This window comes from Molossus molossus, unplaced genomic scaffold (genome assembly GCF_014108415.1).
Source record: "Molossus molossus isolate mMolMol1 unplaced genomic scaffold, mMolMol1.p scaffold_m16_p_19, whole genome shotgun sequence".
In the NCBI taxonomy this organism is placed as follows: domain Eukaryota; kingdom Metazoa; phylum Chordata; class Mammalia; order Chiroptera; family Molossidae; genus Molossus; species Molossus molossus.
The window spans coordinates 9928352-9935018 of NW_023425354.1; the positions used below are offsets into that span (position 1 = coordinate 9928352).

At 47.5% G+C, this 6667-nt stretch overlaps 1 pseudogene; it reads left to right on the forward strand.

Moving 5' to 3' along the window:
• The first annotated feature begins 6314 nt into the window (after positions 1 to 6314).
• Positions 6315 to 6415, forward strand: LOC118635100 (annotated as a pseudogene).
• Positions 6416 to 6667: the final 252 nt, after the last annotated feature.

Sequence of the window (6667 nt, forward strand, 5' to 3'; positions counted from 1 at the left end):
AGTGGGCTTAGTCACACTCCTTTGCAGCATATATATAAATAAAGTGCCAGCACAGTGTGGGGTACATAAATAAATGTTAGGTTGCTTCCCACATTTCCTCCCCCTTCCCATAGAACTACGCCAACCACAAGGTTGAGACAGAGCGGTACTGTGTCCCACCATTTGCATTACCTTCCTAAGACAGTCAAGACACTTAGAATAAGGAAACACACAGCTGATGACATTGAACTGAGTAGGTTGAGTGACAGCTGCTTCCTTGCTAAGGCCCCATGTGTGTCCCCACTCAGCTGCATTCAGGCGCCAGTCCAGCCACGGGCCATTTCCTGTGTCCATCGTGCTCAGCCTTGTTCTAGCTGCCAAATCCTCATATGCTGAGGCTTTAGAAGCCAGAGAGGGACATGGGCAGTCAATAGCTGAGCCGGGGAAGAGTTCATGGAGACAGCTGTTCTGAAACACCAAACAGCCTCGGTGGCTCCCAAATGGTGCGAACGCTCCCTCAGTGCCACTGTCGTGAGAGTAAGAACTTGTAAGTTGCATTTCAGAAGGGATCATTGTTCCACTGTCGTTTCTGTGGCCTCCCCTTCTCCAGAGGCCTCCTGCCCTTGACTCCAAGGTCTGTCGGCCTGTCCTTTGGCATGTGTCCTTGGAAAGCTCAACAAAGTAAGTTTCTAGAGTATTGGGGGTGTAAGTACATTTTTCTCTTTAAAACAAAATTCCTTAATTGCTGTCACAATGTTTGTGAAACAATAGCAAACAATTTGAATAACAAACAAACGCATTTAATAAGAAGTAGAACTAAGAAACAAAACACTAAAGGAGGGAATACTTTGGTGGCCTCTTTTCTTAGTGTTTCTTTCTTTTTTAAAAAAAAATCCTCACCCAAGGATAGTTTTCCATTTATCTTCAAATAGAGTGGGAGGGAGGGAGAGAGAGAATCATTGATGTGAGAGAGGCACATCGATTGGCTGCCTCCTGCATGACCCTGACCAGGGTCGGGGACTGAATCGAAATCTAGGTACATCCCGTTGACCAGAATCAGACCCACAACTCTTCGGTCTGAGGGCTGACACTCTAACCACTGAGCCAAACCGGACAGAGCTCTTAGTGTTTCCTATGCTTAAAGTTTCCATTGGCCAGGGACAGGTCCACATGTTTGACATTTCCAAGGGGAACTTTTCAGACTCTCAGCACCTATTTGTGGTGTTCAGTGGAGCTGAGGATTTATGCTTCCGCTGGAACCCAAGGTGTGGCTTCAAACTTAACTCCATTCCAGCGAGGATGCAAATGCCAACAGTCTTTCTCCTTTTCTCCCTGGCAAATGCTTATCTAAACAGAGAATGGGTGTTTATCTTGAGCGTAATTGAAAATACCAACCACAAAACCCGAAGAATGGCCATCCTGAGTCTAATAGTAAAGAGATTTCCAAGTAAAAATATCTTCATCCAAAACATGTCTTCATCCAAAATAGCATATGTAAATCCACAATGTTCAACAAGAGAGACAGAGAGTACTCTTAATGTTGCAGAGCAACATAACCAATGGAGTGTGTGTGTGTGTGTGTGTGTGTATACAAGAAAGAAAGAAACTGATGTTAAGAAATTGGCTCCTATGACTAGGGACCCTGGCGAGGCTGAATCTGCAGGGCACACCAGCCAACTAGAAACCCAGGGAAGAGTTGATGTTGCTACTTTGAGTCCTAATGAGGTCTAGAGGCAGAGCCCTTCCTCAGGGAACCTCAGTCTTTTCTTAAGGCCTTCACCTGATTGGGGGAGACCTATCCACATCATGGAGGGCACTCTGCTTTACCCAAAGTCTACTGATTAAAGGTTAATCACATCTAAAAAATACCTTCTCAACAACATCTAGACTAGTGTCTGACCAAAAACTGGGGACCATGACCTAGCCAAGTTGACACAGAAAAGTAGTTAACACTACCATGAATCAAGTTGAGCCCAGATATTTGTATGAATCTCCTCTAGAGATTCTTCCTCTGAATATCAATTTTCTATGCCTATACGATTTCCAAGTATACTACGGCTTTAAAAAATAGTGATTGGTCTGTCACCCGTACAGACCTTTTGAGTGTGTTGACTAAGGTCAGGAACTTTCTTTGATTCTGTCAAATTGACAAAGTCAACAAATCTTATTAATGTACCTCTGTTAGCACTTAACTGGCCATGTATCTAGACTTATTCCAGGAAATCAATCCTCTCTCTCTCTCTCTCTCTCTCTCTCTCTCTCTCTCTCTCTTCCCTCACAGATCTTGAAGCCCATACACGCATAGACACCAGGTTCAAAAGCCTTTAAAGATGTTTCCCGAGCCTCTCCCCAGCAGGTGCTAGGTGTCAGGGGTGCTGACATGAAGAGCTGTGTCCCTACCCTCAAAAACTCACAGTTTCAAAGGGTATGTTTTTATTGATTTTACAGAGAGAAAGGGAGAGAGAGAGAAACATTGATATGAGAGAGAAACATCAATTGCTTGCCTCTCATACATGCCCTGACCAGAAATTGAAACCACAACCTTTTTGGTGTACGGGACGACACTCCAACCAACCAAGTCACCCAGCCAGGGCTCTCATAGACCCTTCCTATCCTTGAATCTCCTTGATACAGTCCAATTCCCTGTCCCAGCATTCCCCTGCTCCTCCTCATTTTCCTGCCACCCATCAAATCTTCAGCCCTCATCAGGTATATAAGGTGTTAGCACCTTAGGCAAAGCACAGATTCCTGAAACACTCCCATAATGTGAGACTGTCCTGAGACAGGAGGGTGTGTATTGTTGGTTACCAGCTAAAGTGGCATCACCAAGTGGGAAATAGTAGAAACACCCTAAGAGTCACTCCAGCTTTGAAATTATGCGGTTGGAAATGATGTCATCTTATTTCAGATCTGCATCATTCTAATGCACACATGTTTGGTCTACAGTGTTCCTTGAGTTGACTAGGGCAGTCATCCATCCATTAAATAACAGTTTAATGGTGACCTACTTCACCAGGAACTGTAATCGTTCCTACAAGAGAGCCGCACACAGTCCCAGGTCTCTAGAGGAACACAGAACAATATATACATGGGGGAGGGAGAGTGGAGAGTAGTCAGGGATGACTTCCCAGAGGAGGTGGCATCTCGGCTGAGATAAGAATGAGGAAGAGCTGGGGGTATGAGTGGGGATGGACACTTTTCAGAGAGAAGAAACTATGCAAAACACCCAGAGGTAACCGGGAACAGGCTGCAGGCAGGGCATTTGGGAAACTGCAAATAATTCAGCCATGTGGAACCAGATACTGGGTGAGGAACTAGCAGAAGATGAGTCTGGAGAGCTGGTGACGATAAGGCTAACACACATGTGAAGTGCTTACTCTGTGCCAAGGACTGTTCTCCTGTGTTACATGTTAACTCAGTTTTATACATTAACTCACCAGAACCTTCTGAGGTAAGTGCTAGTGTTATTCCCATTTTACAGATGAGGAGTCTGAGGCATAGAGAAGTTTGATAACTTGCCCAAGGCAGCCCAGCTGGTGTGGTTCAGTGGTTGAGCATCGACTCATGCACCAAGAGGTCACCGGTTTGATTCCTGGTCAGGGCACATGCCCAGGTTGTGGGCCCGATCCCCAGTGGGGGGCATGGAGGAGGCAGCCAATCGATGTTCTCTCTCATCGTTGTTTATATCTCTCTCTCCCTCTCCCTTCCTCTCTCTCTAAAATTAATAAAGAAAAAAAATTTTTTAAATAAATAGATAACTTGCCCAAGTCATATAGCTAGGAAGAGGCAGATCTAGGGTGTCAACCAGGCCCTTGAACCCAGCTAATGATCTTGAGCTTCCATCTGAGAACAGGTGAAACCCTTCAAGGAGGGGAGCGACCTGATCCGGGTGTGCTTTAGAAAGATTATAGGGTGCCAACGTGTTCTCCGATGCCAACAACAAGACAGAAACCAAGGATGTTTGGGGTTAACACTCAGAGTTGACACCAACAGACATCAGAGCCAGTCCCGGAAGCAAGGGGGCAGCCGCAGGGGATGGAACTAGGGTCGTTGCCAGGTTTCCAAGAACTGCATGGGGAGCTGCCAGGACCCCCACTGAGGCTGCAGGAGCAAGGGGTACCGAGAGTGCACCTGCTGGCCCAGGGCTGTGTCTTCAGGGCAGAAACAGCCACCAGCCTGCGGAGACTCCCTGCCCAGTGCCTGACACCGACTTATCTTTTCAGACTTATCTTCTTGCTTTCATCCCAGATCCTCACCCAACTTGAACCTGTTTTGTTATTTATACCCACACATGTTCTCAAAGGGACTGAAGTAGCATTACAATAAATGAGCCTATAATACAACTATATTAAGCCCTGGCTGGTTAGTGGTTAGAGTGTCTGCCCATGGATCAAAGGGTCACGGGTTTGATTCCTAATCAAGGGCACATACTTGGGTTGCAGGTTCAATCCTTGACCCCGGGGTCAGGGTCGTGTGGGAGGCAACCAATCGATATGTCTCTCTCACATCAGTATTTCTCTCTCTCTCTCTCTCTCCTTTCTTTCCACTCTATCTAAAAATCAGTGGAAAAATCCTCAGGTGAGGATGAACAACAACAAAAAACTATATTAAAATGTGAATGAGGATAAACATTAAGATCAGAAAAAACATAAATGAGAGCGGAAATCAGGCGAGCTCTGCAGGGGGAGGACGTGGAAACACACACTGCCGGAGCTAAGCTCCAGTTTTACTCCCAGCTTCCAGTGCAAGCGGAAGGGGGACGCAGTCACTGACGTTGTTGTTATTGATAGCGCTCATCTGTCGAGAAAACGTCGGTGGCCCTTGGTGAGTCAAGCTCACAGGTTTTCAAACTGGACTGCTCTCCAGTCCCTGAACCGCCTCCACTTCCCCAACACCACACCTTGGTCTAGGACACTATGTCCTCCTCGCTTACACGCATGTAGCTATCCGTCAAAATCCTGCCCAAATGTCCAAGTCCAGCCTAGGAAATTTGGCACCCGTGAAGATGTCTCTTTCCTCCCTGATCAGATGCTCTTCCCCCACCTAGTTGCCTGCCTTGTTTTTACTTCTTTTCTAGCGCCCTTCACATTCTGATACGTGTTGTCATTCGGTGTGTATATGTGTCATCTCACTGAGGCAGGACAGCCTCGTGGTTGCCGTGACAGCTCTGGAGTCGGTCTACCTGGCTCCCACCTTTGGCACTCACTAGCTGCGTGACCCTAGGTGAGTCAATCTCTCTCAGCCTCGGTTTTCTCTTCTGTAAAATGGGAGCGGTAGGAGCATCACCCTTGTTCCCGGCACAGTTCCTGGCACATGGTACAATGATCACATCCCTCTCAGTCTCTCCCAGTCAGCTTCTCTTCTCCTCGCACGGAGCTGCCCAGTGAGGGAGCCACTGGTCACAGGTAGCCCTTTCAATGGAAATCAATGATAAGTACATAAAGCGTAAGTCAGTTCCCCAGTGGCAGTGGCTCATTTCAAGTGCCACACGTGGCTAGTGGCTACCCTCTCAGATAGCTCAGCTAGGAAGCGTTTCCATGACCACAAACGCTCTATGAGTCTAGAGCAAGAATCAGCACACCTTGTCTGTCAAGGGCCAAGTAGTAATAATTTTAGATTTTGCAGCCATATGGGAAAATGCAAAAGAGAAAATTAAAATCACCCACAGTCCCACCACCCAGAAACTATCACATCACATGGTGGAAAAAGTCCTTTGAGTATTTCTGATGCTCGGTCTTTTCAGACTCTCCATGTATTTTTGTACTTTTCCACCAACGGGCTTGAAATAGGAAATCGACATTGTTCATGCCGACTGCATGTTGACGCGGTGCCATGGAGTCCGTGCAGACAGTTCGGCGGGGAGACAGACTGGGCTGCTCTTGCTGTGATGGAGGCAGCGACCCCTTCGAGGGGAGCAGGGAAGGGAGGGCTCGCCTATTCCAGGAGCTTCCCCCTCACTTCCTTTTTCAGTATGGACAACCCAACTTTTAAAAACATTATAGCCCTGGCCGGTTTGGCTCAGCAGTTGGAGCGTCAGCCCACGGACCAGAGAGTCCGGGGTTCGGTTCCCACTAAGGGCACGTACCTCAGTTGCAGTCTGTCCCCGGCCCCAGTTGGGGTCGTGTGGGAGGCAGCCACTCGATGTGTCTCTCTCACATCGATGTTTCTCTCTCTCTCTTCCCCCCTCTCTCCCTCCCACTCTATCTGAAGATAAATGCAAAAATGTCCTCAGGTAGGATTAAAAAGAAAAGAAAAGAAAAAAAAAAACATTATAAAGCCCTGGCCAGGTTCCGTGCTGTCTGCGCACCAGGCCTCACGTTTAAGGGTGACACTTTTGCACTCGCTTCAGCAGCATACTAAGGTTGGAACGATACAGAGATTAGCATGGCCCCTGCGCAAGGATGACTCGCAAATTCGTGAAGCGTTCCAGATTTTTCTCTCCCTCCCTCCCGCTCTGTCTGAACAAAGAGTGGAAAAATGTCCTCGAGTGAGGATAAAAAAAAAAAAGAAAAAAGGAGTGACACTTTCTAGAACACTGCCGGAGAGGGCGACGATGTTGGAGCAGCACAAGCCGGCTCCTCGAGCTTCTGCTGAGGAAGGACCGGCATGCGCTCCTCTTGAACTTCATGGTCCGAGCGGAGCACAGGCGACCAGGCTGTGATGGGGCAGAGAAGCCTGGAAGCGGCCG